We start from the raw sequence: 23,632 nt of genomic DNA on the forward strand, positions 1-23,632 counted from the left end.
TGAGAGAGCTTTATTTTGCTTTGAAATCAGGAGGTCTTATGTTGGTTCAATGTAAATTAAATAAAATCATCATAGTTTGAAGTGAGTGATAGTCACGGATTGAGGCAATCTGCATTCTTCATAGTGTTTGATGGAAATGCAAACACTGTTCAAAATAAATTTGTGTATGTGTGTATATATATATATATATATATATATATATATATATATATAACAGGAAATAGTAATGGTAGCACTCACGGTCTTCAGTTTAAAATATCTTCTTTATTATGCAAGAATTAAAACATAGGTTCCAGGACCCGGCAAATACCTGTTAAATTTATAGCATGTGTGCAAGGATTTTCCATTGTTTTTTTTATATATATATATATATATATATATATATATATATATATATATATATATATATATATATATATATATATAAACATGGGGGGATGGTTGCACTCACCTAAACATGCTTAAATGGGGTGCTGCTGGGGGCCATATTATACAATAAATACACAAGATCCAGCGCACTCTCCTATCTACTAAACAGCAACTTCAATGTTGACAGATTAGTTTGTAAAAGTTTTTTTTAAAAACACCTAATCTAGGCAAAAAAGTGGGGATTTAGTTACATTATATGATCATACATTGCATAAGCCTGCCACAACGTCAATGTACCCCATCTTTGGCAGGTCCTACTCTCACAGTCTAATGTCTGCTCTTATGAGATTAACCACTTACTTGGGAAAAAATTCCATCTGAGGCTCTCTGCAGTACAAGACTAAATAGGGACCTGAGATGAGGCACCTGTAACAGGGAGGGGTGCAGAACCAAGGAGTTGGCTAGACTCCCAAATATATATAGGAAACAGGGGGGGATGGTTGCACTCACCTAAACATGCTTAAATGGGGTGCTGCTGGGGGCCATATTATACAATAAATACACAAGATCCAGCGCACTCTCCTATCTACTAAACAGCAACTTCAATGTTGACAGATTAGTTTGTAAAAGTTTTTTTTAAAAACACCTAATCTAGGCAAAAAAGTGGGGATTTAGTTACATTATATGATCATACATTGCATAAGCCTGCCACAACGTCAATGTACCCCATCTTTGGCAGGTCCTACTCTCACAGTCTAATGTCTGCTCTTATGAGATTAACCACTTACTTGGGAAAAAATTCCATCTGAGGCTCTCTGCAGTACAAGACTAAATAGGGACCTGAGATGAGGCACCTGTAACAGGGAGGGGTGCAGAACCAAGGAGTTGGCTAGACTCCCAAATATATATAGGAAACATGGGGGGATGGTTGCACTCACCTAAACATGCTTAAATGGGGTGCTGCTGGGGGCCATATTATACAATAAATACACAAGATCCAGCGCACTCTCCTATCTACTAAACAGCAACTTCAATGTTGACAGATTAGTTTGTAAAAGTTTTTTTTAAAAACACCTAATCTAGGCAAAAAAGTGGGGATTTAGTTACATTATATGATCATACATTGCATAAGCCTGCCACAACGTCAATGTACCCCATCTTTGGCAGGTCCTACTCTCACAGTCTAATGTCTGCTCTTATGAGATTAACCACTTACTTGGGAAAAAATTCCATCTGAGGCTCTCTGCAGTACAAGACTAAATAGGGACCTGAGATGAGGCACCTGTAACAGGGAGGGGTGCAGAACCAAGGAGTTGGCTAGACTCCCAAATATATATAGGAAACATGGGGGGATGGTTGCACTCACCTAAACATGCTTAAATGGGGTGCTGCTGGGGGCCATATTATACAATAAATACACAAGATCCAGCGCACTCTCCTATCTACTAAACAGCAACTTCAATGTTGACAGATTAGTTTGTAAAAGTTTTTTTTAAAAACACCTAATCTAGGCAAAAAAGTGGGGATTTAGTTACATTATATGATCATACATTGCATAAGCCTGCCACAACGTCAATGTACCCCATCTTTGGCAGGTCCTACTCTCACAGTCTAATGTCTGCTCTTATGAGATTAACCACTTACTTGGGAAAAAATTCCATCTGAGGCTCTCTGCAGTACAAGACTAAATAGGGACCTGAGATGAGGCACCTGTAACAGGGAGGGGTGCAGAACCAAGGAGTTGGCTAGACTCCCAAATATATATATAGGAAACATGGGGGGATGGTTGCACTCACCTAAACATGCTTAAATGGGGTGCTGCTGGGGGCCATATTATACAATAAATACACAAGATCCAGCGCACTCTCCTATCTACTAAACAGCAACTTCAATGTTGACAGATTAGTTTGTAAAAGTTTTTTTTAAAAACACCTAATCTAGGCAAAAAAGTGGGGATTTAGTTACATTATATGATCATACATTGCATAAGCCTGCCACAACGTCAATGTACCCCATCTTTGGCAGGTCCTACTCTCACAGTCTAATGTCTGCTCTTATGAGATTAACCACTTACTTGGGAAAAAATTCCATCTGAGGCTCTCTGCAGTACAAGACTAAATAGGGACCTGAGATGAGGCACCTGTAACAGGGAGGGGTGCAGAACCAAGGAGTTGGCTAGACTCCCAAATATATATAGGAAACATGGGGGGATGGTTGCACTCACCTAAACATGCTTAAATGGGGTGCTGCTGGGGGCCATATTATACAATAAATACACAAGATCCAGCGCACTCTCCTATCTACTAAACAGCAACTTCAATGTTGACAGATTAGTTTGTAAAAGTTTTTTTTAAAAACACCTAATCTAGGCAAAAAAGTGGGGATTTAGTTACATTATATGATCATACATTGCATAAGCCTGCCACAACGTCAATGTACCCCATCTTTGGCAGGTCCTACTCTCACAGTCTAATGTCTGCTCTTATGAGATTAACCACTTACTTGGGAAAAAATTCCATCTGAGGCTCTCTGCAGTACAAGACTAAATAGGGACCTGAGATGAGGCACCTGTAACAGGGAGGGGTGCAGAACCAAGGAGTTGGCTAGACTCCCAAATATATATAGGAAACATGGGGGGATGGTTGCACTCACCTAAACATGCTTAAATGGGGTGCTGCTGGGGGCCATATTATACAATAAATACACAAGATCCAGCGCACTCTCCTATCTACTAAACAGCAACTTCAATGTTGACAGATTAGTTTGTAAAAGTTTTTTTTAAAAACACCTAATCTAGGCAAAAAAGTGGGGATTTAGTTACATTATATGATCATACATTGCATAAGCCTGCCACAACGTCAATGTACCCCATCTTTGGCAGGTCCTACTCTCACAGTCTAATGTCTGCTCTTATGAGATTAACCACTTACTTGGGAAAAAATTCCATCTGAGGCTCTCTGCAGTACAAGACTAAATAGGGACCTGAGATGAGGCACCTGTAACAGGGAGGGGTGCAGAACCAAGGAGTTGGCTAGACTCCCAAATATATATAGGAAACATGGGGGGATGGTTGCACTCACCTAAACATGCTTAAATGGGGTGCTGCTGGGGGCCATATTATACAATAAATACACAAGATCCAGCGCACTCTCCTATCTACTAAACAGCAACTTCAATGTTGACAGATTAGTTTGTAAAAGTTTTTTTTAAAAACACCTAATCTAGGCAAAAAAGTGGGGATTTAGTTACATTATATGATCATACATTGCATAAGCCTGCCACAACGTCAATGTACCCCATCTTTGGCAGGTCCTACTCTCACAGTCTAATGTCTGCTCTTATGAGATTAACCACTTACTTGGGAAAAAATTCCATCTGAGGCTCTCTGCAGTACAAGACTAAATAGGGACCTGAGATGAGGCACCTGTAACAGGGAGGGGTGCAGAACCAAGGAGTTGGCTAGACTCCCAAATATATATATAGGAAACATGGGGGGATGGTTGCACTCACCTAAACATGCTTAAATGGGGTGCTGCTGGGGGCCATATTATACAATAAATACACAAGATCCAGCGCACTCTCCTATCTACTAAACAGCAACTTCAATGTTGACAGATTAGTTTGTAAAAGTTTTTTTTAAAAACACCTAATCTAGGCAAAAAAGTGGGGATTTAGTTACATTATATGATCATACATTGCATAAGCCTGCCACAACGTCAATGTACCCCATCTTTGGCAGGTCCTACTCTCACAGTCTAATGTCTGCTCTTATGAGATTAACCACTTACTTGGGAAAAAATTCCATCTGAGGCTCTCTGCAGTACAAGACTAAATAGGGACCTGAGATGAGGCACCTGTAACAGGGAGGGGTGCAGAACCAAGGAGTTGGCTAGACTCCCAAATATATATAGGAAACATGGGGGGATGGTTGCACTCACCTAAACATGCTTAAATGGGGTGCTGCTGGGGGCCATATTATACAATAAATACACAAGATCCAGCGCACTCTCCTATCTACTAAACAGCAACTTCAATGTTGACAGATTAGTTTGTAAAAGTTTTTTTTAAAAACACCTAATCTAGGCAAAAAAGTGGGGATTTAGTTACATTATATGATCATACATTGCATAAGCCTGCCACAACGTCAATGTACCCCATCTTTGGCAGGTCCTACTCTCACAGTCTAATGTCTGCTCTTATGAGATTAACCACTTACTTGGGAAAAAATTCCATCTGAGGCTCTCTGCAGTACAAGACTAAATAGGGACCTGAGATGAGGCACCTGTAACAGGGAGGGGTGCAGAACCAAGGAGTTGGCTAGACTCCCAAATATATATAGGAAACATGGGGGGATGGTTGCACTCACCTAAACATGCTTAAATGGGGTGCTGCTGGGGGCCATATTATACAATAAATACACAAGATCCAGCGCACTCTCCTATCTACTAAACAGCAACTTCAATGTTGACAGATTAGTTTGTAAAAGTTTTTTTTAAAAACACCTAATCTAGGCAAAAAAGTGGGGATTTAGTTACATTATATGATCATACATTGCATAAGCCTGCCACAACGTCAATGTACCCCATCTTTGGCAGGTCCTACTCTCACAGTCTAATGTCTGCTCTTATGAGATTAACCACTTACTTGGGAAAAAATTCCATCTGAGGCTCTCTGCAGTACAAGACTAAATAGGGACCTGAGATGAGGCACCTGTAACAGGGAGGGGTGCAGAACCAAGGAGTTGGCTAGACTCCCAAATATATATAGGAAACATGGGGGGATGGTTGCACTCACCTAAACATGCTTAAATGGGGTGCTGCTGGGGGCCATATTATACAATAAATACACAAGATCCAGCGCACTCTCCTATCTACTAAACAGCAACTTCAATGTTGACAGATTAGTTTGTAAAAGTTTTTTTTAAAAACACCTAATCTAGGCAAAAAAGTGGGGATTTAGTTACATTATATGATCATACATTGCATAAGCCTGCCACAACGTCAATGTACCCCATCTTTGGCAGGTCCTACTCTCACAGTCTAATGTCTGCTCTTATGAGATTAACCACTTACTTGGGAAAAAATTCCATCTGAGGCTCTCTGCAGTACAAGACTAAATAGGGACCTGAGATGAGGCACCTGTAACAGGGAGGGGTGCAGAACCAAGGAGTTGGCTAGACTCCCAAATATATATAGGAAACATGGGGGGATGGTTGCACTCACCTAAACATGCTTAAATGGGGTGCTGCTGGGGGCCATATTATACAATAAATACACAAGATCCAGCGCACTCTCCTATCTACTAAACAGCAACTTCAATGTTGACAGATTAGTTTGTAAAAGTTTTTTTTAAAAACACCTAATCTAGGCAAAAAAGTGGGGATTTAGTTACATTATATGATCATACATGTGCAGTCATTCAATCTTGAGGAAGGTCCCTGCGAGAACCGAAACGTCGATTTTTTTGGAATAAACAGCATTTTTGATATTTGAAAGTCCGTGAGTGCAGCCTGTATTTTCATGTGTTTGGTATACATTTGAATCCCCTGCAGAGACTGAGATATATATATAACTCCCCAAGCACCATAACCATTGCAGATTGCCTGCTTTTCTCCCTCACTATAAGTATTCAAACCTTTTTCAAATGGTTCACTATAATCTCCTGAGAAGGTTTTCAGCAGGATCAGTGGATGCTCTCAGCCAATAACAAAGACGTGTTTTGTAAGGCTTAGGTCAGGAGAGCTAATGGAAGTTTGAGCCAAGGAACTTCCAGCTCTCAGGGAATGGTAGTGGAAGTAGGGAGTGAGCTGTAGTGGTAATGGTGCATGGTGTGCTCCATTAGGAACGTCCTAAGTTGAGATACCTTTGTCATCCACTGATTGTACAGCACAATTCTTTAGTCGAGTCTTCAAACCATATGTTCCTTATTAAAGTTTCTTACTATAGTGACACATGCTCATTGCTGTACTTATATGTAGCATGTGGTGTTTGAGAATTCTCACTCTTTCAGATATGCAGTGTAAACATGTAAGTCTTGTGGACTAGTGTACTTTAAACACCAAGGGATTAATAATAGAAATGGAGAAAAACCCAGGAGAATTCTCACTAATACAAAACAACTTTTATTGGGCTACATGCCAATCAAATTAGTCAACATTTTGGCTTGTAATTCAGCTTTCAAGTATCATCTTGCATGACATTTATATTGTAATGAACACACTGTTTATGGGACATGATGAGCAGGTAGTTGCCCTAAACTTATGCCTTACTAAAGAAAACCGAAAGCAGCATTTATTCTACGGTTTGCTTCTCCCACGAACAGCTAATTGATCAACTCTGAGCCTTGAGTCAACATACGTAGGACATCTGAATTCAGTTTCCTTTTTCCTTGTTTAGTATGAGTCATGTAGGCCAGGGAAACACCCACGCTACTATGTGTAAGAGTTGGGCAACCAAGGAGGTCAGATACGCAAGGTACTATAAAAATAGAAAAAGCAACGAATGGCATCAGTCTACTACCCACTGAAAAAACTTCCTTCCACAAATGGAGATCTGGGCATCCAAAGAAAATGTATCAAAGTTTACTTATTTTAGGCTCTAGCAGCACCACAACTAAATAGTGCATGTTGTGGATCTGCCCCCAGATATTATTTTTTTTTTTTCACAAAAATAAATGGACTACTAAAGCCAGTTGGCAAGTATCAGGGTGTAGTGGAGCTCCCTGTACCGTGACTGGGTACCTCCGCCAAGGACCGCTTCCTAACTGGAACTGGGGAAAACCTCAATGCTTCTGTCCCAGTCACAGTGGCTTGACTGTGATCATCCTGGAGCCTCTCAGTCCTGGAACAGGGTAGGGGAGTAACTCTATCTCCTCCCAGGGACTGAACAATACACAGTCCTGGGAGCTGTAGTCCTTACCGAGGCCAAACCCCCCCCCTCCCCCCCAATTCTTCACGAGCTGGAACAAGGTGCTGAGCAGTGATTAGGCCTCTCCCCTCCCAGTAACTAGATGACACATAGTTCTGGGAGTACAGCTAATTTTAATGAGCCAAACTCTGTGTTTTATGCACAGACCCCAGCATGGGGTCTCCATTGTATTCAACACAAGGAATATATTTATAAAAAAAAAATAAAAATCTATCTATGAGGCTTATGAGCGCTGTTGGGTGGATGTGCTTTGCTGAGCTCTGTCCGTGCAGCAGAGCGCACTGAACGATAAACTGAACAACTACAAAGATTTGAAATGAAAAAGATGAAGCGATTCAGTAACACTTTTTTAATTTTATATTTTTTTGTATACTTTACTTTTTATACAGTGCCTTATTACACATTTTTTCTGTTCTTATTGTATAACTACAAAAATGTGTCTTCCCTGAGTCCCAGAGAGGGAAACTATGTCCCAGCAAAAAAAAAAATTAAAAAGGCTCATAAAGCCTCCTTTTTATGGCCCCCGCAGCTGCTACTAAACTGCAGAGCAAAACCAAGATAGTGATGGGCAAACTGCTAGAGAGAGTTCCTCTTTGCCACCAAACTCTCCACACTCTTCCTGAGAGAACAACCCATGTCACATGAGCAGAGATGAGAGCTATCTTTGCAGACCTCACGGCCACCATCACTGCAAATGTATTGACCCATCTCCAGTAATATGAGTTATATTGCACCATGTGTATTCTGTGTAGGTGTACACCATGACTGTTTAAGTGGATGGAGACATTCTAATAGTTCTACTTCAGTCTGATCCCATTTTATAATCTCTGTATAGTCACCAATACCTTACGGGTACCGCTGAATCTATGATCAATATTCTAGTGGATACCTACCCTAGTACCATACTGGAACTTTATATTTTATGCTACCATGGTGTTTCTTTAGTTTGTACATTAATAATAGGTTGCTTTATATGTGTCTTTGATAATGTTATGAGCTGTTACTCATGCTGTACTGTGTATACATTTTTCACCACTTACGGCAGAAAAAACAGCCACCACTTCCATCTTATGCCCAGGCTTTCTCTTGCACGTAAGAGCACTAATGACAACCTGTTAATTTCTTGTTTGATGATCACTGATATTCCCCCTCATCCCCATATGTTTAATGTACCACTTACCGTATGTCCTAGTATTCCCACCATCACATCCACACTTCACCACTAAAGCATTGCAGAGTGCTTTGCATTCACTCAGTGCTAACTGGTCTCTTGAAATACTTACACTGCGATATTCCCTGGTATATATATATATCTAGGTTGAACCTTTGATAGCCCCAACGACATTTGGCATAAATCTAAATCGCATACTAAACATAATATATTTGTTTTTTTTATTGTGAAAAAAGTTGCTTATAAAGCTAAATGGCTTAACAGCCTCTTTTGAAAAGAGGCTCCTTGTTAAAAGATTTTGGGTGCCAACAAATAGATATTGCCTGTACACAGGAAACCCACTTTAAACATCCAAAACCGCAATTATTTGAGAAATATTATCCCACTCAATTCCATGCTATGTACACAGGGCCGGTGCAAGGATTTTTGCCGCCCTAGGCAAAAGTAAAGCTTGCCGCCCCCCCCTCCCCCGCCCCCCTGTGACATCACAATGCCCCACCCAAATTACCTGCCATGTTAACTAACGCTAGTGCTGCAGTGCCGCCGTGTTTACATTAAAAGGCCTGCAGGGACAGGCTATAGACACCAGAACCACTACATTAAGCTGCAGTGGTTCTGGGGACCATAGTGTTTCTTTAATGTGAGGTAAATTAGATTAGTGCCACAAATAATATACTAGATTGCCTACTTACAACCAGATGAGGATGATGATGGGCTCTAGCTGCAGTCTGGCTCCACTGGTCTGGTGTAGAACAGGATCTATGGAGGCTGTTTGTAACTGTGGTCACAAAAATCAATGTTCTGGGAGAACGGGAAGCAGCTCCATTTTCTGGGGCCCTTTACACAGCTCAAGGTCTGGGCCCCAGGGTCCACCAATGAGTTTGTTCACAGGGGGCGGAGTGTGTAGGGGATGTCCTGATTTGTGCGTAAGGAATGCATTGGGTGAATTTGTGTTTGTATGTGTAAGGGCTGCAAGGTGTGTTTCTGTGTATGTAAGGGATGAAGTGTGTGAGTCTGTAAGGGGTGCTTTGAGTGTGTGTGTAAGGGGTGCATTGAGTGTGTGTAAGGAATGCATTGTGTGTTTCTGTGTGTGTAAGGGATGCATTGTGTGTAAGGGTTGCATTGCGTGTGTGTGTGTGTGTAATGCATTGTGAGTGTAATGCATTGTGTGTTTTTCTGTGTGCAAGGGGTGCATTGTCTTTGTGTGTAAGGGGTGCATTGTGTGTGATTGTGTGTGTGTGAGTGTGATGAATGTCAATCTCTCCCTCCTCCCTTGTCACTCTCTTCTCCCCCCCCTCCCTTGTTACTCTCATTCTCCCTCCCTCCCCTGCCACTCCCCCCCCTCCCCTGCCACTCCCCCTCCCTGTCAATTTCTCTCTCCCCCTCAATTCCCCTCCCTGTCAATGTCTTCCCCCCCTGTCAGTTTCTTTCTCCCCCCTTCCCTGTCAGTTTCTTTCTTCCCCCCCGGTCAGTTTCTTTCTTCCCCCCTCCATCCCTCTTTCTTCCCCCCCTCCCTCCCTGTTTCTTTCCCCCTCCATCCCTGTTTTTTTCCCCCCTCCCTCCCTCCCTGTTTCTTTCCCCCCCTCCCTGTTTCTTTCCCCCCCTCCCTGTTTCTTTCTTCCCCCTCCCTGTTTCTTCCCCCCCTCCCTGTTTCTTTCTCCCCCCTCCCTCCCTCCCTGTTTCTTTCCCCCCTCCCTCCCTGTTTCTTTCTCCCCCCCTGTTTATTTCTCCCCCCTCCCTCTCTCTCTGTTTCTTTCTCCCTCCCTCCCTCCCTCCCTCCCTGTTTCTTTCTCCCTCCCTCCCTCCCTCCCTGTTTCTTTCTCCCCCCTCCCTCCCTCCCTGTTTCTTTCTCCCCCCTCCCTCCCTCCCTGTTTCTTTCTCCCCCCTCCCTCCCTCTCTGTTTCTTTCCCCCCCTCCCTCCCTCTCTGTTTCTTTCCCCCCCCCCTCCCTCCCTGTTTCTTTCTCCCCCCCTCCCTCCCTGTTTCTTTCTCCCCCCTCCCTGTTTCCTTCTCCCCCTCCCTCCCTGTTTCTTTCTCCCCCTCCCTCCCTGTTTCTTTCTCCCCCTCCCTCCCTGTTTCTTTCTCCCCCTCCCTCCCTCTCTCTCTGTTTCTTTCTCCCCCTCCCTGTTTCTTTCTCCCCCCTCCCTCTCTGTTTCTCTCCCCCCCTCTCCCTCCCCCCCTCGCTCCCCCCCTTCCTCCCCCCCTCCCCCCCTCCCTCCCCCCCTCCCTCCCTCTCTGTTTCTTTCCCCCCCCTCCCTCCCTGTTTCTTTCTCCCCCCCTCCCTCCCTGTTTCTTTCTCCCCTTCCCTCCCTCTCTCTGTTTCTTTCTCCCCCCTCCCTGTTTCCTTCTCCCCCTCCCTCCCTGTTTCTTTCTCCCCTCTCCCTCCCTCTCTCTCTGTTTCTTTCTCCCCCTCCCTGCTTCTTTCTCCCCCTCCCTCCCTGCTTCTTTCTCCCCCTCCCTCCCTCTCTCTGTTTCTTTCTCTCCCCTCCCTGTTTCTTTCTCCCCCTCCCTCCCTGTTTCATTCTCCCCCCCTCCCTCCCCGTTTCTTTCTCCCCCCCTCCCTCCCTCTCTCTCTGTTTCTTTCTCCCCCCTCCCTCCCTGTTTCTTTCTCCCACGCCCTCCCTGTTTCTTTCTCCCCTCCCTCCCTCCCTCCCTGTTTCTTTCTCCCCTCCCTCCCTCCCTGTTTCTTTCTCCCCTCCCTCCCTCCCTGTTTCTTTCTCCCCTCCCTCCCTCCCTGTTTCTTTCTTTTCCCCCTCCCCTACCTATGATGTAGCGTGGCCGAGCTCTGTATGGTCCGCGGGTACAGGGAGCTTTTGTTTCCTGTACCCGGCCAGACTAAAAGGAAGTGAACAATCAGTGTTCACTTCCTGTTAGTCCGGCCGGGTACAGGAGACAGATGCTCCCTGTACCTGGCCGGACCATACAGGGCTAGGCCACGCTACAGTGAGGGAGTGACAGGACGCACCAGCCCGGGCAAAGCTGCAGCCGCCTGAGGCTCTTTACAGAGCGCTCGGGCGGCTGCACCATTAGGGGGGCCGGAGCTCCTGGCGGCGCCCCTTCCCAAGGGGCGCCCTAGGCGGCTGCCTAGTCCGCCTTACAGGTAGCGCCGGCCCTGTATGTACAAATCAAAACTGAGAGGAGTATCAATACTCATTCATTGTGTCAAAGTCGTGTCCTTTCAACTCCAAAATAGACTATTGATATGCATGGTAGATATGTGATTTTAATTGTTTAACAATATTCAGCATAGCCTAAATTCTGTGTATTTTGAAAATGCTGATCAGAGAGATTATTTTGTCTGTTCTGACTAAAATAAATAAATACAAACAAGGAGGATTGATTATTTGTGGCGATTTAAATTTTATACCTAGCACTGGAAACCTCCAGCCCCGTCACTGGTAGATGGAAAAAACAATAAATTGACACAATTGTTGGACCACCATTCAAGGATAGCTGGAAAATATTCCACTGCTTGGGAAAGGATGTTATATTTTATTCCGTGGTACATAATACCTATACTAGGATTAACACATTTTTCTTGGATAACATAGCTTTAGCCCAAATGATAGGCTGTACAGTCTATGTGTTCACTTGGTCAGACCATAGTCCAGTGACCCTAGCACTTCAGGACATGTTTCAGTTCCATGGTAAAGGTACATGGATGCTGAATGAGACCTTACTGCTTGATCAAAAATTTCTAGAATACATCTACGATAAATTACAAGATTATTTTGCTTCAAAATATATAGGTGACAGAGTGGCAGAAACACTATGGGCAGCCTACAAGAAAGTATTTATCTAAAAGCTACATTAGCTAATAGTGCGTCCCAAACTAATGAATGGCCTGCTACCGGAAAATCTCCTCGCTATCACCTAACTAAAATGTTAATCCGTCCCCAGATTTGACTTCAGAACTTTACAAAACTGGGCAAATATAACTATTGGTTTTAATAATTTGAAGGCAAATACTTATGTTTCAGGACGTAAATCCAGAAATCTTCTAGCTCAGAGCCTTAAAGCACAACAAGTACGCACTTGTATCACAAACTTCTCAATAGCAGAGGCTACTAAGGATCTGACCCTCAATTCTTTAGCCAAACCGTATCCCCGTTCTATGCTGACTTTTACAATCTGGCAATTCGTACTAAAATGGGTCATCCCACCCCCGAATCTATCTCAACCTTCATAGTTGATATAACTTTACCCCAAATAACCGTTACAAGCAAGGGACTTGGGCCACCCCTTCACACTGGAAAAATTGTTCCAGGTAATATATATATGCTTCCATCAGTCAAATCACCAGGCCCCACAGATTATCTGCAAAATATTATACATTACCAAGTAAATTACCAAGTGATGTGCTAATGGCCACAATTATCTCACTGCCCAAGCTAGGTGAAGATACTGAGAGTTGTAAAAACGATAAACCTATTTCTTTGTTAAACCTAGATGCAAAAATAAAAGCCAAACTTGTAACACTCATACCAAGCCCTCTATTACCTACTTTTATAGACCTCAATCAGACAGGTTTCGTACATGGATGTCAGGGCATAGAAAACACTAGGTTATCCCTAATTTTAGAAATGTTGATATCCTCCAGCACAATAGGTTTATTGTTGGCTCTTGAGTTCGAGCACGCTTTTGACCGTCTCACTTTGAAATTTTTTGAGGCAATCTTGTATAAGTTTGGCTTCTCCGAGCACTGTATACAAACCTGTGTACGCAAATCCTGCAGGCAGGTTTCTTATCTCCCTACCTTCCAAATATCCAATGGAATGAGGCATGGATGTCCAGGGCCAGATTAAGAGCCCAGTGGGCCTGGTGCTGACAATTATGACGGGCCCAATTACAGAATGATATCGACCAAAAACAGTAAAACACTCCCAAGCATCACGTATCTGATGGAGATGGTGCTGGAGAGAAAGAAAAAAGCAGCTATAAGAAAACAAACACTCTATGCTAATCTCTCTCTAATTTATGTTTTCATCTTTCAAGTAAATCCATAACCCCCAACAGCAGTGTCCAATCAAGCAGGAAGTCAATGGGCACGGTAAAAGGGTGTGCCACTGACACAAATCACGTAACCTGCCAAAAGGGGCGAACATGCCCAAAAAGAGGACACGTCTGCACAAAGAATTAGAAGGCCAACCTGGCATGAATGCATGTCAGGCTACCTGCCAATCATGCAGCTGGCCAACTAAGGGCATACTATGCAGGCAGCACCCTGAGCTTGGCATAAATGCATCTAATGATGCGCTCGCTCGACGCTTTCTAAGGACTGTCCCCTAGCAATCGCTGGTCCACTTGTCTCCTTACCTTCTTACTAGCAGGCAGAAGCTCCTGGTATATAGTCTGGGACAGAGAAAAACTGTATGTAGTGAGTGTAGAAGAAAGGGAACATGCCATAGTGTTAGAGAGACCAAAGTCAGCATTACCTTAAAGGATCACTATAGGGTCAGGAACACAAACATGAATTCATGACCCTATAGTGTTAACACCACCATCTAGCCCCCCTGGGCCCATCATGCCTCCATAAATATAGCAAAATCTTACTATATTCAAGCCTGAAGCTGTAACTCTGCATGCTGTTTGCCTCATAAAAAAGCAGTCTGCTGACATCATTAGAAGTGGTGGCCCGATCCAATCACAGTGCTTCCCCATAGGATTGGCTGAGACTGACAAAGAGTCAGGTCAGAGCCAGCATGATTCAAACACAGCCCTGGCCAATCAGCATCTCCTTAGAGAGATGAATTGAATTAATGAATCTCTATGAGGAAAGTTCAGTGTCTGCATGCAAAGGGAGGAGACACTGAATGTTTGGATGCATTTTAGGCAACCATGACACAGGAAGGATCTGTAACAGCCATCTGAGGAGTGGCCAGTGAAGTTATCACTAGGCTGTAATGTAAAGACTGCATTTTCTCTGAAAAGACAGTGTTTACAGCAAAAAGCCTGACAGTAATGATTCTACTCACCAGAACAAGTTCAATAAGCTGCAGTTGTTCTGGTGACTATAGTGTCCCTTTAACTATATTCACTGTCAGCCAGTCCACACACGTTTTATTTCCATACATCCCTCTTAAGTTTCCATACTTAAGTAAGAGTATGTGAAAAGTAGTTAGGGTTGCCACCTTTCTTGGAAAAAACATACCGGCCTTACTAATTTGCATAATTAAATATGTATGGGTGACATCACATGATGTAAATGACAAGGAGTGACATAAGAGAAAATGCTGTAAAATCACCAAAAAACTACTTAGTTTGATTCTGCTGTATAGATGGATTCCTCCCAGTGCCCCCCATGTCTCCCATTGCCCTCATGACTCAGTGCCCCCATGTGTTGATAACTCCAGGTCTCAGTGTTCCTATGTATCAGTGTCTCATTGCCCCATGTCTCCCAGTGTCCCCTAGTGTCGTGTCCCCAGGTCTCCCAGTGATCCTATGTATCACAGTGTCTCAATGCCCTATGTCTCCCTGTGTCCCCATGTATCCCAGGGTCCCCATGTCACTAGGACACTAGGAAGATGGGGAGACCTGGGGACACGGGGAGACCTAGGGACATGGAGACACCAGTGACACTGGGAGACTAGGGGACTCTGGCTGGGACACATGGGGACACTGGGAAAATAGGGGACACTTGAAGACATGGGGACGCAGACACCAGGGACACAGACACTAGAGACACTGGCTGGGGGACATGGGGACATTGAGACATGGGGACACTGAGACACCATGGCCACAGACACCAGGGACACTAGCTTGGAGACGTTGAGACACTTGAGGCACTGGGAGACATGGAGGCACTAGGAGACATGGAGACAGTGAGACACTGGCAGACTGGGGGCACTGGGAGACTAGGGGTCACTGGGAGACTAGGCACACTGTGTCCCCATGTGTCTGTGTCATAATGTCTCCCAATGTCCCTTAGTGTCTCAGTGTATGTCTCCTTCCATCCTTTCCCCCATTCCTTACTTCGCTGAGCTGTAGGCTGTCTCTGCAGGGTGGGTGTTGCTGTCTGGACTCTCTGTAGCTGCACCCCTGCAGATCAGTGAGTAGAGATAGGCAGGGAGGGATATACTGGAACTTCCTATCCCTGCCTGTCTCCACATACAGCGGCCCCTACTGGCCAGTGCTGGTATTGCAGAGTAATCTCTTGTTTATACTGAGAAAAATACCAGCATTTGTATTGCCAGTATCACTGCAATATTGGCACCAGCCAGGCAGCCTCAAATACTGGCTGTGCCAATAAAATAAAAGAAAGGTGGAATCCCTAAGAGTAGTGTGTGTGTGTGTGTGAAAAAAAAAATGTAAAAAAAAAAAAAAAAAATTTTTTTTTTTTTTTTTTTTTAAATCAATGGGCCTATTCCATGGGCCTGGGCCTGGAGCTGCAGCTCCATCAGCCCCTATGTTAATCCGGCCCTGTGGATGTCATATCTCGCCTTTTCTTAGCTTTAGAACCATTTCTGCAAAAGATAAGACATACTCTGAACATTCGTGGGTTGTAGGAGGCCCTTGAGTGCTCAAACTTGCTGCCTTTGCAGATTATGTCATTCCTACTTTAACAAAGTCTAATGTATTGATTCTGACTCTAATGGAGGAAATTATAACTAATCGAGAGGAATTGGGTTACTCCTTAAATACCTCAAAAACACAGGCATTGGGTAAAGGCCTACCAAACGGCCTTAAAAAAAACTTCAAATCCAATTTTCCCCTTTGAATGGTGAAACACAGATCTCATGTACTTGGGTTTAGCGGTAACTGAAAATCAGCAAGAGATATACTCTGCTAATTATACCAAATTTTTGAAATCTTGTAGATCACAGTTAAATAGTTGTCAATAAACCTAACCTGTTCTCTTTCCAAATAGCAGCTGTTAAGATGTCTATCCTACTACATAGGATTCAATACCTATCTGGTACACTCCAACTGGAGCTACCTAAATCCTTTTTTAATAGAGACAGAATCAGACATAGTGAAATTCAATTAAGTAGGGAGAAGGGAGACCACATTTCTTATTGTGGTTGCTACAATATTCCAGTTCCGGATGTTCAGGGATACTATTATGCCATCATTTTAGCATTGCCAATTCCCTTTTTCATATCAAAAGAACACCCACAATGCCTAAAATTAGAATGAGCCCCTTCCCCTATCAATGACTTATTGTGGCTTTCACCACAACATTACCCACCCACTTATAAAGCTTCTTCACAACTGAAACATGGTTTTAAAATATGGGACAAATAAAAGCATCTGTATTAGTTTGTCCGGGCAATTATCCCTAGCAACCTTGATCTCAGCGTTACATTATCTAATCCCAACATTTAATCATAAAAATTGGTGTACAACACATCTGACACATTTGTTTAATCTTATACAAAATGCATCCCTTATGGATTTCCAGACCCTTAGAACTCAAAATCAAATCCCAGAGAGTTCACTATATTCTTACTACCAACTACAATCATTATTTACAGCAATCAAAAAGCAAAGGAACTTCATCCCTAAACAAACAAATATTTTAACATTTATTGAACAGATTAGTATTAAAGGTGTGATACCGACCAATTGTAAACCTATCTCCATGTGTTTCAAATTAATCAACCCTCATCAACCTTTCTTTTCGAAAATAGCCAAGGGGTGGGAGTCAGATTTGCAGTGCTCGATCTCCTCTTCCCAATGGTCTAAAATTTGTGACAGACATTCAAAAATAATCTAATCCTTCACTCTATTTGAACAACACAGGAAGGCAATGTATAAGGTACCATCTTGATTACACAAAATATTTCCAAACTCCTTTACAATATGTTGAGGATGTCTTCAGGCTGAAGTTACTGTGCTTCACATTTGGTGGAGCTGTAATCTGATTCAATCATTATGAAAAGCAATTAAAAAAACTGATATGTGACGTTACAAACATTGATGTAACAGAAGACCCTTTCATGTTTTCTTACTAGGGTTCCCTGTAACCTATGCAGCAGAGCAACAAATAATAATTTATATCCTCCTTACAACTAAACAGCATATTGCTAAACATTGGATATTTATAACCTCACTTATATTGCCAGCTATCTTGCAATCCATTCATACCCAATAGATATACAAACACAATTTTACAACAGTTTATAAACCTTCTACTACAATAAATAAAACCTGAAATAAAACTAACTGGGTGGAGCGCTAATGAAATATGTAACTCGCACTTAAAGAAAAATGGGTAGAGGAAGCAGTTTTTCCTAAACTAACATAGTGCGTAAACACACACGATGGAGGTTATTGGAAACTCTCCCATTGTTCAGAGCCTTAACAAGGACAGGCTCATTAGCACATATCTAATTTATACTTAAAAACTCACTTTTATGTACAATAGAAAATGTGTTCAAACGGATTCTAAATTATGTCTAATAAACTATTTAAAAATAAATTTATTTACAAGAAGATTTACTTCGATCTGAAAGGGATCTATTTGTATTAAACATATAATCAATAATAGTGCCACAATTTAAAAGGTTAAACATGTTAAAACATATTAAAGGATGAAAAAGAGTAAATTGTGATATTTAAGTATAAATGGCTAAAATTATCCAGAAAATACTTAAACCACAATAAATCACAAAAAAATTGCAATGCTCGAAATCACTTTTAAGACCGTGAAGTAGTAAAGTGTTGAAATTAAAAATCCACCCAAGTTCAGTCTGGCCCATTTTTCTTATTATGTCCTCACCTCTCCAATTTTCCTGTATTTTCTGAATCCCTATAAATGGAATATTCTTCGGATCTTAAAATGTAGTGATAAGCTGTGTTTTTCGAATCCATTTATGATGTTTTTTACATGTTCTTGTATTCTTACATGTAAACATCTTCTGGCTCTTCCCACATAATAGAGGCCGCAGAGACATCAGATTACATACCGGTATATCGCCCTCTTTGCATAATATGTGATTAATTCTCTAATCGGGGAAGTCGCTTTGGAATCCTGGGGGTGGTTAAAAGTTGTTGTTTTTTAAATAAGGATATTTTTGAATGCCCCACATAAACTACCTCCATAAAAACCGATAAACAAAATGTTACTTACTGGAGTGTCCATTTATTAGTAATGGTTTGTAGGTTAAATTACAGACTATGACAAATATACTTCTATATACACTGGTATATAAAATATGTGATTTTTCTGTTATGCTGTGCGCTCTCGGCCAATAAACATATTCCTAACTTACCTTGACATTAAAGAACATTTCAGGCACCATAACCACTACAACCCTCTGTGCTAGTTATAGTCTCAGGAGTACCTTTCTAAGGGTAATCTGTCAAACCATTTTAGCACCATTTGATATTTACTTGTGTCCTGCTGGATGCCCACAGAGCCTCTAGTCTCAGAGGTGGGAAATCCAGGTGTCATTTTGTTCAAAACAGCCGCTCATTGAACTGAATTAAAAATTGCAGTTCCAAAATGACCATATATCTTGGTTGTACTAACTGAAACGCAGATGTCAATATTAGGTTTGTGACCACCTCAAAACTAAATCTCTCAGAATTTAATGTAAATTATGCCATGAAACAAAACATTGAAAACCTGTATCACACATTATCCTTTTTTTTTTTTTAATGTGTTTAATGCATAACTCTGGGATGTACATTTTGCACTATATAAAGAGATCTCATTTGAAATTGCAATCCAGTTTAGTCCTGGCACAGCCACGGCACACATTGAATTGGAGATGAAGAAAACTTTATTTTTTCTCTTTCTCTCCTCGCTACGTTCAGTTAAAAGAAAAGGGCAGAGTTTATAACAATGATTGACAGGGTACAAAGATGGTGGCACTCAGTCTAAAATAGAGCTAAATACTGCAGTGATTATTTCTAAATTTATTTTCTTTTTTTCATGTTCTCACACACACATATTTGTTAAATACAGGTTGATAAGTAAACATACTATCTAAGAATGACAGTTTCCCTTTAAACTGATTAAGGTAAAGTCATTGTCGATTAGCTTCCCAAACCGATAACAGGACATGAAATCAAAGATTCTAAGTTGATTAGGATGAGTATAATTAAATGACTGTGGAATATTGACTGTCTGTGTGGCTGCTAACAGCTTTTAGTAAGGTTTGTTGCGATTTTTGAAACTTGGCCATCGTCCTTTCAACTGAAAGAAGGATTGCAAAATATTAGCATTTCTCAGAACAGCAGGAAATACCATGAGCTATTTGATCTTCGAAGACTCCTGCCTGATCTCTGTGGGTTATCCATCCCAAAACGTAAAATTTCGTGTGACGCTTCCAAAAAAGAATGTGTCTATCGTGTACCATATTTATTCAGTTGCCTAAAAAGCTTTTATGTGAAAACAAGGTGGATCAGATAAGACAAGACCATGCAATGTTTAGAGTTCTGTTATATTTATAATGTCTTATTTGCCGTTTGTTTGTGAAAAGACTAAATATTCTAAATAACCCCACATTTTTTGCTGCATTGCTTTCCTGGACATCTAAATGGCAACTTAAATTTTATATTAATTTATATTCGACGGTCTGTTTTGAATATATAATCTATATAAAACTGAATTGGTAGTTTTACATAAACATAGGAAATTCTTTTGACGTGATGGCATTGCCGCTATCCTCACTTGCATGTCAGTGGCTAAGTTAGACTCAATTTAACGTATGAAATACGTTTAATTTGTGACTTCAAGCGCATCTGTTAAAGCAGCTCTGTCTGTCTGCTAGCGTCTTCTTGACATAAATCAGTTTAAGGATGTGAGCTGCTGACTGCAGGGAGGGATCTGATGGACACTTGAGGCTGTGATTGAAACTAGTGTTTACAATGTTTTTAAAGTAATAATGCATCTTTTTTTTTTAATGACCTTGATCTTGTAAAATAGTGTGCTTTATTATTCCAGTGCTGTATAAACACCTACTAGTGGCACATCATAATGTGACACTGTGCAGACCAAGGAAAGAGACGGTCTGCAGTCTCTTTTCACACTGGTAAGTGCTTAATAATGGGCTCTGAGTGAGTGCTGTTGAATGGTTTACCCTGCCAGACTAGACTTTACTGCGTCTGGTGGGAAGTGACATATTTTCCTGCAAATTGAACTCTGAAAGATTTAAAAAATAATAAAGAATATATATTTATACCTTCACACGTTCTTTCTACCGTGTGCCTTCCTACCCTGTATATCAAGAAAGGAGAGATATTTATGTATCTGCTTTACCCCCTCCCTGAGTGCTGTTTAGATCTTTACCTCTGACTCTTCGATGCTTGGTTTGATATATTCACGATTGAGCACCTACCTATACCGAAGTGTAGTTAGACGAAGAGATTTCTGCATTTTGATTGCTAGTGGTTGGTATATTTAAATTTATTTGGTTTAAAGATTTTTTAAATTTTAATTGGTTACAAAACTTATCCCATTCCAGTCCTGCAATCCAGGAATCTGGAAGGCACAGCTATGAGGTTGAGTATGCCATGGGTTGTCAGCCAGTCAACCATATAGGCTCATGCCTTGAGTGAAGATTTTCACTATGTCATTGGGTCATTTGGGAGGTAAGAAGTCTGTTTTATTTTCAAAGGTTCATAATCTTTGTGAAAAAAAAAACCATGATGTCTAACCTCTTGGGGACTTTGCATGTTACTTGCCTGGTTGATGCTGTAAATTTGCCCATTTTCTACAGCTGTGTTAGATCCATCTGAGAGCTGAGATTACCTATTTTGGCCTTGATTTAATTATTTTGTATACACTTTTCAACTGATCACAATCTGTTAGAAATACTTTTCAAATGAATTTGTCTACAGAAATCAGTTAAACAACCACTAAAGTCAGTTAGGCAGACTAGATGGGCCGAAAGGTTCTTACCTGCCGTTACATTCTATTTTAACCTTCAATATATATAGATTGGTAGGTTATGCACTACTCTAGGGGTCTTCTAGACAGCCACTAGAGGCACTGCGGCTTTGCTGACGCAGAAGCGACACCTCCTCGATGATATCACTGACGAAGGGAGTGGGTGCACTATAACTTAACTTTACATTACATTACATACATTAATAATGTGACTATTGACAGGGGCAATATAACTATAGACAGGGGGCACTATAACTTTAGAAATACAAGTTTGTTTGTCTATATGCATCTTTGTAGAGTAATCATTTGAAACGCTTCTCCAAAATAATTCAATATAGGCCTATGTATGTTATCATGTGCAAAGTGGCCTTGGAGAATCCAACTAGTCTAGTTGCTTTTGAAGCAGAGTAATGATGTCCTTTAGAAAATTTTGGCCACAAACAAGACACAGGTAATAGACCTGAAGTTGGACCATGTTGAGAATGTATTTAGGTTAAATTTAATGATCAGAATAGTCTCTATTGGAATAATGCCCATTTATGTGAGCAGTGATTCCTGGTTAGAAAGCATCCATTTTGCATGATATTAGTTTGATTTCAAACGACTCACATTTATTTAGTTTTCTGCGAGTTTGACCTATATTGGCCACTGTAACAGAGCTCCCTGTACCCCTGGCTGGGTACCTCTGCCATGGACCCCTTCCTAGCTGGAACAGGGGACAAACTGCAGCACTTCTGCCCACAGTCACTGGGGTCCTGGAACCGCTCCCTTCTGGAGCCGAATGGGGAACTCGCTCTATCCACCCCTAGGCACTGGGCGACACTGGAACAGTGATTAGCCCTTTCCCAACCCTGTAACCAGACGACACATGGCTCTGGGAGTACAAGCTGGAATGTTTTAATCTGGCTAGATGGCCTGCTTTTATACAATTTCAGACACCGTTAAGCACGCCCCTGACACTCCCACACAAACAGGATAATCCCTCTCCTGGACCAGAGAGGGGACTAGTTACAAGTAAACATCTAGCATACTCCTCTGAGAGATAATTATCTGAGTACACAAAGATATAATTTAATTCTCTCTCAGAAAACCGAAACAGGCAATATAACAAAAACCCCAAAATACCCCTAAAACACACAAAAATGCAACAAAAGTTACATCCCCTGATATGGTTGACCAACATATCCAAAAATCACCCAAATCGGTTTAGGGGTTCGGGATTTTCATGGAAGTCATAATTTTGACCGACGGTGCACATGGTCCTATGCCGAAATCAGTGCTAACGGTCGGTCAAGTTCTGTAGTCTTTTACAGGTTTTCCTGCAGGGACCATAGTCTGTGGGCAGGAGGCTGGCAAGCAGGCTCCTCCAGGAGCTCATGGCAAACTCACGTGGGAAGGGGAGTTTGTCACAGCCACATCACAGCCTTCGATGTGAAGGGCTCTGGCAACACTTAAACCTTAGTTTGTGCTTGAATTTTTTTATTTAAGGCTTGGTGCATCTGTATTGTAATAAATACAGCAGCTCTAACAAGTGAAAAATGGCATTAAATATATTATAGAACGCTAGAACAGTTTTATATTATGTATGATCATGGAAATCGTATCTACTTTAATTGTTCCACTAAATAACTCTGGGCAGGAGTAGATGATAATCTGTGGTTGATTAAGAGGATGACAGTCTGAAATAATCTGGTTCATCTTTTCATTTGAATATGTTTGTTTTATATTCCCGTACATTTACCATATAACCTTAAAATGTAACGGAACTTGGTATTAAATATGTCTCAGGAATAATATAATTTGCTGTCATGTCTCCTTTTTTACAAAGTAATTTTGAAACTGCAACTAGTTATATTTTCCCCTGGTGAGCTAATGAGACAGATGATGTTATAAGTAATGTGCAGTCATAACATAACCAATCTTATCTGACTTGCATGAAGATTCCGTATTCTCTTCTGTGGATGGCCTCATTACGTAAGACAGAAGATTATTTTATTGGTCTATCTTGGATGTACTTAACATTTCATTTCTGGCACAAACCTCTTTCAGACTGCTGGTAAAAGGCTTGAAGTTTTTATTTTTTGTATTCTCAGAAAACTGAAAGGTAAACAGAAGTTTAAAACTGGAAATATAATTTATCCAAAGTCTAGACACATCCTCATTTCATAGACCAATCTCTCGGTTAGGTTTTCAAGGTGCGTTACTGTTTAAAAGTGTTTTTTGTTTTTTTTTTCCTTTCTTTTATATTCCCTATACTTGGCAAGCATTCATTTTAGTGCCTACTACTTGAATTGAAGGGAGTAGCTAACTAGCAAGTATACAGTATAAT

The 23,632-nt window shown here is 41.4% G+C and overlaps 2 protein-coding genes across 3 annotated transcripts in view; one reads left to right on the forward strand and one right to left on the reverse strand.

The window, feature by feature from the left end:
- LOC134570919 (mitochondrial ornithine transporter 1-like) overlaps positions 1–9,175 on the reverse strand; it is a 184,756-nt gene extending 175,581 nt beyond the window's left edge. Inside the window, exon 1 of the mRNA XM_063428948.1 lies at positions 9,159–9,175. The gene's annotated coding sequence lies outside the window, so the exon portion shown is untranslated. The remainder of the gene's footprint in view (positions 1–9,158) is intronic.
- The window catches only part of MRPS31 (mitochondrial ribosomal protein S31), an 86,088-nt gene that overhangs the window by 46,220 nt on the left and 16,236 nt on the right, over positions 1–23,632 (forward strand). The gene's annotated exons all lie outside the window — the stretch shown is intronic.

This window comes from Pelobates fuscus, chromosome 1 (genome assembly GCF_036172605.1).
Source record: "Pelobates fuscus isolate aPelFus1 chromosome 1, aPelFus1.pri, whole genome shotgun sequence".
NCBI classification, from domain to species: Eukaryota; Metazoa; Chordata; class Amphibia; order Anura; family Pelobatidae; genus Pelobates; species Pelobates fuscus.